This window comes from Accipiter gentilis, chromosome 3 (genome assembly GCF_929443795.1).
Source record: "Accipiter gentilis chromosome 3, bAccGen1.1, whole genome shotgun sequence".
In the NCBI taxonomy this organism is placed as follows: Eukaryota; Metazoa; Chordata; class Aves; order Accipitriformes; family Accipitridae; genus Astur; species Astur gentilis.
This window is the reverse complement of record NC_064882.1, coordinates 2,657,578-2,666,091: the sequence shown is the minus strand read 5'-3', so window position 1 is coordinate 2,666,091 and position 8,514 is coordinate 2,657,578.

Below are 8,514 nucleotides of genomic sequence, written 5' to 3'. Positions count from 1 at the left end.
CTTGGCCAGAGCCAGGTGCCAACTGAGGGAGTAGGTCAAGGAGTGTGCTTCTTACTCATCCACTCACGCAGCAAAACATTTTCTTGATGGGAGGAGCTGGTTTGGTCATAGGACCTTGTTCGCCACTGACTTGTGACTTGCACTAGCTTGGCCCCACTTACTATGCATTTGTTTTTCCTTCCTCCCACGTTTAAGTACTGGTTTTGAACACAATCGAGTGGCTTTTATTTATCGGTTAATGATGGAGCGGTTTGATAACTGAGTCCCCTATCTCACAACCTCCTTTAAGTCAGGTAGGACTGCTGCTCTCTGAGTGCATGTCAGATCTGCGTGAGATGAAGTTGAATTTTTGTGTTTGGAAAAGTCACACATTTTTCCTTAGTTCCCCTGAAAGCGGCTACCCTTTCAGTCTCCCTGGGTTTCAGTGAACATAAGCCTACGTTGCTGGAGACAGCCGTAGGAACTTGGATGCCTGCACACCCGCCGAAGAGGCAGTTTTGCTGGGACTTTTGTCTCCTTCCAGCGCTTCCACATCTTGATATCACCCCACTGCTGTCACTAAAGCCACCGCATTATTTGCTCTATGCCCTTTCCTGGAAGATCACTATCTCCTCCTATGTTTGGTGTGACCTGTGCTTGTCCTCCCATTCACTATATTCACTATAGCTGTTCTGGGGGTAACTCAGCAGGGAGATGTAGCCATGTAGACTACCACGGGAAGTCTCCTGTTGCTCTTCATGGTCTGCGGCAGGTAGGAACCAAGGACTTGTACCACCCCAGCAGTTAAAAGCAGTGGCTATGCTGCACTGCTTCCTTCGGTTCAATGCTTCCTTCCCCATCTCCCACTCTTGCAACCAATGCGTAGTAGAGGAGCCCTGAGGAAGACGGCCGAGCTGCGAGGGCATACTGCCTTTTCCAGCACCCGTAGCACGCGGCCGCTATCTGACCAGAAGCTCCTGAAGACCAGCGAGGAACTGCCTTCCAGCAGGTCAGGCTGCCTTGCTCGGGGCTTAAAATGGCTGATCCTGGGCCCTTTCTTCCAGCATTAGGTATACCCACCTGGTATAGCATTTGTGCCTTGAAAGCTGCAAGTTGGGCAAGCTTTCTGAACTGACTCTGCACCCTGGTGGCTAAGCTTGATGTCACTGGTGCATAGGAAAAAACCAGATAAGGTCTCTGGGAGAGAGAGGGAGAGCTGGCTTCAAATTCATGCTTTATCCAGTCTGGAGGAAGGTCTGAAATCCCAGACTGTCGAGTGAGTGTGTGGACTTCTGGAGGCGTTTTTCCATCCCACTTTTCCAACAGTGCTTGCACCGGCTGCGTGCAGAGGACTGGCGCACTGAGTGGAGCGAGGACTGTAACACGGGTCTTCCGGATGTGTACTCTAGCTCTAGATTAGCTATAAAAATCTCCCTAATTTACCCGGCATTAAATTATTATATACAGATGAAGGAACATAAAGAATAAAAGTGAGAATATTGTTATTTTCTTTGATAAGGCCTGCCATAGATAAACACTGGCATTTTATACTTAGTAATATAGTGGGCACATTTTGCTCCTATAAAACCAAAGCATTATTTAATAAGAGGCAGCCTTTTACCTTAGAGCAAACAGAACTTGGGTATTGCTGATAGTTGTATCTGAACAGCATAATCAGGGAAACCTTGTAATCGTGCTGTTAGAAAACTAAAATAAGCTTTAATTGTACATTTTGTGGGATTACAATCCCTCCATCCGTTAGGTGGAGTGAGATCCGGGAATGGCTGAGGCAAGCTTGTGTGCCACACAACGTCAGGTAACAGCAGAGAAACAAAAGCAAAAAGGGAACTTTTCAAATAGTATTGAGCAAAATAGCTGTATTAACGTGCCAGTCAACATAGATACAGGAGAGGATATATTCCATTTAGAAATTAGCTTGGCATCTTTCACATAAAGTAGAAAGGAAAATTGTGATTACGAGAAATGCCTTTTTTCAGTATGGTGATGTTATTCTTTTCTTTCTTTTTTAAAATTTCTAGACCCAAGTACAATTAGTTCTTGCGTGAATACTAAGGAGAAAATACTAACTTACTTTATTAACATATATATCTTCGGCATGCTATATTAACTCAATTTAATTGTTTTCTGAAATATGAGCTGCATTTTAGTTTTATTTGTATCCGTTACCCGAGATTGTTACATTAGTGACTGTCATCACATTATTCCCATCTAAAAGACTGCAATTCCAAGCTAGACCAGCACTGCTTTCTTGGTTGGGTAGCATGCCATTTTTGGGGAAAGATGTGGACACCTGAAAGGTGTGGATCTTTGTTGGGAGGGAGATGCAGAAATCGCATGGTCCTGGGAACTCCTGGCCTGCACCAGATGTGCCAGACTGGTGCAGAAGGAGGTGTCACCGGAGGGGATGGGTGTTCCTACCTTGAGCCAGACAACTGGGGTCTAGTTCAAAATACTTTATTTATTAATTTATTTAAACCAGCGTACATTCCTATCATGGCCTGTGTTTTGTTCTTGTTCCTCCTCCCTACTCTTTGAAATAACTCAAAATAAACTCAAAAAGAGTAGGCATGAAGCTCATGATCTTAGGGTGGTTTTTTATTGGTACCTCATTGTATCGTGTAGTGATAACTACTTTTCTTCTGCACTTCTGGATTTGTTACTCTCCAGTTTTGCTGGTGGTTCCTTTTTGTCCTCTACAAGTGTATGAATGGGAATGACCGATTAAATTTTATTCCTCCCTATGCCTTATCTTTTAGGGCGTGGAGTTACAAAAGTAACTCGTTTTTATATCTTTACTGTGACCTCTCTCTTTGCTCCTCCCAGAGGAGGAGAAATTCTTGTCGTGCTGAGGAAAATGTTCTCTGCGGTGATCCACTTTCATTACTCACTTCGGAGGGAATTTCCTTCCTGAACTATGTCAAAGACACAGTCCATAAATGAAACAAAACTACTGATTATGTGGTTGCCATAATATCATCTTACACAAATGCAAATTTGAAATGAACAGCGTATCTTTTGTGGTTTCATTTCCTCTTTGAGGTTCTCTTGGCTTTGCAGTATATTCTCTGGATGTAAAGCGATATTCTCTTGACTCTCCCTGTCCTACAGCATATATGTGGACAGTTTCTACATGTGCTTGTGGTTGCATTGAAAGTGTTGTCGCTCGGGCTCTTCAGTGATGTGTGCTACAGAAAGCCTAGCCATGTGGATATGCTAAGCCAAGGGCAGATATGTCTGCGTAAATTATTGGCAGCTGAGGAGAGGGTGAAATCCACACCTCTTGTGATCTGAAGGGAAAATTCCACAATGAAGTCACAGAAAACTGGGTTCAGAGGGTTTGTCACCATTGTTTAAAAGCTGCCAAGCTCTTTAGGACATGAATAAATAAAAGAAGGGCCGGTGCAAGCCCCTCTGTCCCCATCCCTCCCCCTAGCAACTTGCAGAAAAAACTCTCCATGTGTAAGCTGAGGCCAACTGAGAGCACTTCTTACAAATAGAAGAGTTTTGGTTCCTTTCTTTTTCTGTACCCCCCACCACTTCCCTGCCCCATGATTCCCTATGCATTTCCTTCTAGCTAGTGGAAACTGGAGAGAGGGTATTGCTTCAGAGGACACGGATGAGATGAAAGACGAGGCTGGAAACGAAAGTCACTGAGCCAGGAACAGAAGGATCTCAGTTCTCTGTCAAAGCCTAAGAGGGCTTTTGTCTTCAGACAGAAATATTGGATGACAAGTGGATTAGTGGGGACCCTGGGTGCGCCAAAGGCCTAAGGGTCAAAACAATTGGTTTACAGTTACCTTAATAATGTCAGATGCCTCAGATTCTAATTCCTTCCCTTTCTACACCAAATAATCTTATTTATTTCAACTTTCTATTGTATGAAACAATGATCATTTCTCTAATCGCCTTTGCTGACCTCGCCTGGCCCATAGCTCTCCAGTCAAATAAACTGAGATAGGGCAATAAAAAAACAAATCTACACCACTAATTAGCTTTTGAAACATCAGTGTTTACCATTCACCACGTGAACTGACTATCAGGCATTATACCACCATGGAAACAATCTACAACTGCATGTCATTAATGTAAAATAATATGAGACACAGAATACAGTGCTGAATTGCACATGAATGAGAGGATACTGGGAATGCTGCGTGACCTTCAGCAAGATTCAGTGTTTATGTCAGTGAGAAAGATGAGCCAAATTATTCATGAGGCTGAAAGGGGGAGAAAAGGCGTGATCTTGGAGCAGTTGGAATTATCTTATTCTTGCGGGAAAAAATCAAGATGATCATGTTAATATTACCATTTCCGTTACTCTCTCACCAGAGTCAGAATTTTAGGAATGTGTAAAGCTTTGTGTGTATTATCCAACTGCAAAAAGGTGATAGGATTTTAAAGCATCAGTCAATGCAGTTTTTATTCCTTTTTTGGTTTTATATTTTTAAAGCAAATGCTTTCAGAAACAAGGCGAATCAATAGGTGTGACTCATCAATAAAGTAGGCTATGGGATGGGGGAAACTTTTAAAGAATATAATATAATCGTGCATTAGTATGTAAACCCCCCCCAAAATATGACAACTAACTATTAAGGATTTTATAAAATAAAAACAAACCCCCAAACTATTTTCAGTAACATAGTCTGAAGCTATGTTCTTTAGTGACACTCTACACTTATCAGGGGAAGTTGAGTGGTTTATTGCAGGAGATAATAGGAAATGTGCCTTTGAAGATACTCTTTATTACTAGGAATGAGAATTCTGTTTTTCTGCATGGTCTGCAGTTGGGTAGTGCTGCTGAGTGGCACTGGTGCAATAAAGGCAGAATTTGTCCTGACACAGAAGGTGTGCCTGGCTGCGCTCTTTTACTTTTCAGAAGCCCTGTGTATTGTCAGCCCATTCATTTTCTTATTGGCTCTTCACAAGAGAAAGCAGGTAACGTCTTTTTATGAATAAATATAGTATTTCCACTAATCCTTTAATCCCACAGTATAGTAGTGAAATTAAAATATGTGAGTAATTCAGTAAGGCAAGCCAAATGAGAAGCAAAAGTATTGGGTGTCTGATGTCTGAATCTTTTCAGCTAAAGAAGACCACATAAAATGTGGACTGGTATTTTGTCCTGCAGCCATTTCAGTTTATCTGCAGCGTACAAAGGTTTGACATTAGTAGTCATCTACAAATGATTTCAGAAAGTGTTGACACAACCAGAATGACCACATTTATATCCACCTGATGGAAATCCAGCTATCCTTCAAGGAGATGCGTATACAACCTTGGGACGCTTACAAGGGAATTCACTTACTGGAGTCATTATAAGTGTTTGAAATACAGTGGGGTGCTTCTTACTGCTTTGGCTGAGAAGCGGTTTCAGAGAATTGTAGTTTTAAGACGCCAAACCCTTGTCCATTTGCAGCCAGTTATTATTAAGTCATACCGGGCTGAGCGGTTCAGTTCCCGGCACATAAAAAAAACGTTTCTGAGATCCTCAGGGTGCATCAGGCTTTTGTCTCAGCTGTCTCTGAGGGGGGTCCCAACCTTTGAAGATGTTCTCCACCCGCTGAGGTCATGCTTTCTCATATTGGCAAAAGCGGTACAGAATTCCCTTTTTGGGGGGGTGCTCTTTTTTTGCTCCGTCTCTAGAAAGAGGCAAACACTACACTGTCTGGCTGAGCTGATTTTGGTCCTGAAAGCCACTTTTGCCGATCACTTTCAGTAACATTTGTGAGGGCTTTTTGCTTTTCCCATGACTATTCTACAGCTGGCAACTCCAGTGGATTCTCACGTTAAACGCTGTATTTTCTGTCTTGTCGGTTTTGTGGTAGAAACAGTTGTCTAAATGAAGCTCATTTTTAACAAAGCTAATTTTTAATATTGTGTTGAGGTTCAAGATTTTTCACTCCCTTAAAATATAGCTTCTTCATTCCCAGCTCACATTAGATCAGTTAATCCAACGCGTGTTTATGTCTTTTCAGATATTAGTTCATTCTGCTAATTAAATATACTTAACCGGTACTTGAACTTGTACCCAGGAGCCCTTTCAACTTAAGAGTTTCAGCTTTGTCACAAGGTAACCCTGCCATCTACTGGCAAGTCTTTAGTAACGGGTTTTGTCTGTAAAATTGGAGTGGGGATGTCTACAATTTTTACCTACAAAAAAGGCCACTTCTCTTCTGAAACACACAGGCTGATTTCCTGTTGTTCGGGGAAACATGCATCTGAAATGCACAGATATTGAGTTACCTGGGAAGGGATCAAATAGGTAGTAAACAAAGGCTTTTCCTTTCCCTCTCAGACAGTCGACATTTTCTCCATCAAAGGTTTTCAAATCTCTCAGCTTCCCCTGGAGCTACTTTTTGAGTGCTGCCCCAGGACTAGGGAGGATGTCTGGGGAGTCCCCTGGCCTCCCGGTTCTCTGTGTGGTTGGAAAGGTTGGAGCTCAGTGGGCAGCAGTCAGGGGTGCACAGCTCCTTTGGCGGCTCAGAGCTTTCATATGTGTGCATCTGATTACCAGTCAAGCGTGCATCTGGACCCTGGTCATCACAAGGTGTTCATCTGGAGAGAAGGAATAAGCAAGCATCGGGACAGACCAACCATGACAGACCAGCTGTGCTGGAGGAGCTGTGCATGTTTCTAATGTTGCCAGTCTCTGCTTGCAGGTGATGCTGTGAGAGGGGCTCTGGGGTTACCGATTTTGTCCTCTTCTCTGTAAATTACTTTGCAGCTGGTAGACTGCTGGCATCTGGAAATACGGGGTCCAGTAAAAGACAAAGTCTCTTCTTGGCTTTCTGAGCTCATGTTTTTCCTTCCCCGTGTATTTGTGTAGCTGAGAGGTGCGAACAAGTTCTTGTAACGTGGTCGGACATATACTGTTATGCCTGTGCTTCTGGGAGCATCTTGCCTTGAAGGCATCAGAGCCGACATCTCTACTGACCACAGACCCACTCCATGTCATGCTCTTCCTGTACTCACTCTTTGTGGGTGAGCTTTGCTTTAGTTATTCAACAAGACTGGTTTTTTTCCCAGAATTAAGCCTATGGCTCTGTATAAAAGTTAATCTAAACAGCAAGAGGAATTACCTCCTCTGAAAGAGAGGGAAAGGAAACCCAACCAAAACCAGTTTGTCCCATAAAAGAGTTGAAGGGATTCATAAATCACCTGGCATTGGTTTGCAAGGACTGGAAGCTATGTCCCTGTTTAATCAACTGCCATGCAGAGATTCACAGCTAAAACTGTCCGTACAGGGGTCTGTACCCCTTAGCACAATACAGGCAACTTCACCGGTTCAGATATAGCCATATGTGTTGCATAATGTTCAGTCCCAACAAATAAACTCAGCAGTGACTTTAGCTGTGCTGAGCAGGACATAGTGCTTGGTCAGACTCACATCCAGACATCTGGGGTTGTGTCCCTGTCTGGGGCTCCCTGCGGGAGGAGCTAAGCAAGATGTGCCAGCACCTGGCAATGCAGCTATGCCCAACTACAATTGGCTTAGCAGCCGTGACAGCTTCCCATTAGCAAGGAGAAGTTTCTCCAGAATGATTTTTAAGTGTAAACAGCTATACAAATGAAGTATATTAAGCATCTGCTTCGGTTTCGATTTTAAGGCTAGATTAAACAGCAGGATACAACAGGCAAGTGATTTTAAGGATTATCATGTAATGGCAGAGGTGTAATCAACATCTTATTAGTGCTTTCTTTCCTCCACATACTATTTTTCAAAAGAGATGATATTTCTTGCTAGGAGACCCTTCTATTTTGGGCAAATGATGTAACTTTCTCTACTCTCCATTAAAATAGTCATTCTACAGCTCGCCTCCTCATGGAAAGACCTTGAATAGGGTTGATATTACTTCCAGATACCAAAAAAAAAAAAAAAAAAAAAAAAAAGTAATTGGTACCAGAACATTGTCTGGATGTTAATAATATTTCAGTTTCACCTTCGCTGAAAAAATAATTTATTCCCACCGTATATTAGAAAGGAGGAGGCTTGGCAGAATCATAGGCTTACCTAAATTTAAGCTCAAAACCATTTTAGCTTATTTAGTCTTACAGACAATTGTCTCCTACACTATACTAGAGAGCAGTTTTAAATGGCAACGTTTTAAAGCCCCAGACATGGAATATCATTTATCTAGGACTGAAATGGGATGAACTGCAGAAGGTATGGCGTCAGGGATGGGACTGGTGGGGTCAGCCTCTCGGCTTTGCAGAAGAATCTTTGCATTAGGCGTTAACAGGGGTAGTTTTGCAGGGAGAGGACGCAGGAACTGCTCAAGCTGCTTCCGATCAGAAGACAAAAAAATAGGGATGTTTTGGTGATTGCCAGTGAAACCGATTCTAATTTTCTGCTTCAGCACTGAACTAGCACTGCTGGTACTTAGGCTGAGAGAAGGGTGGGACAAGGTACTGTGACATTGTTCTGTCCCCGTGTGAACACCACGTCTCTTTCATGCAGTCAGCCAACTGACGTGGGTTGGGTTATTTTTCTTCCTCCAGCTGCAATGCATCTCT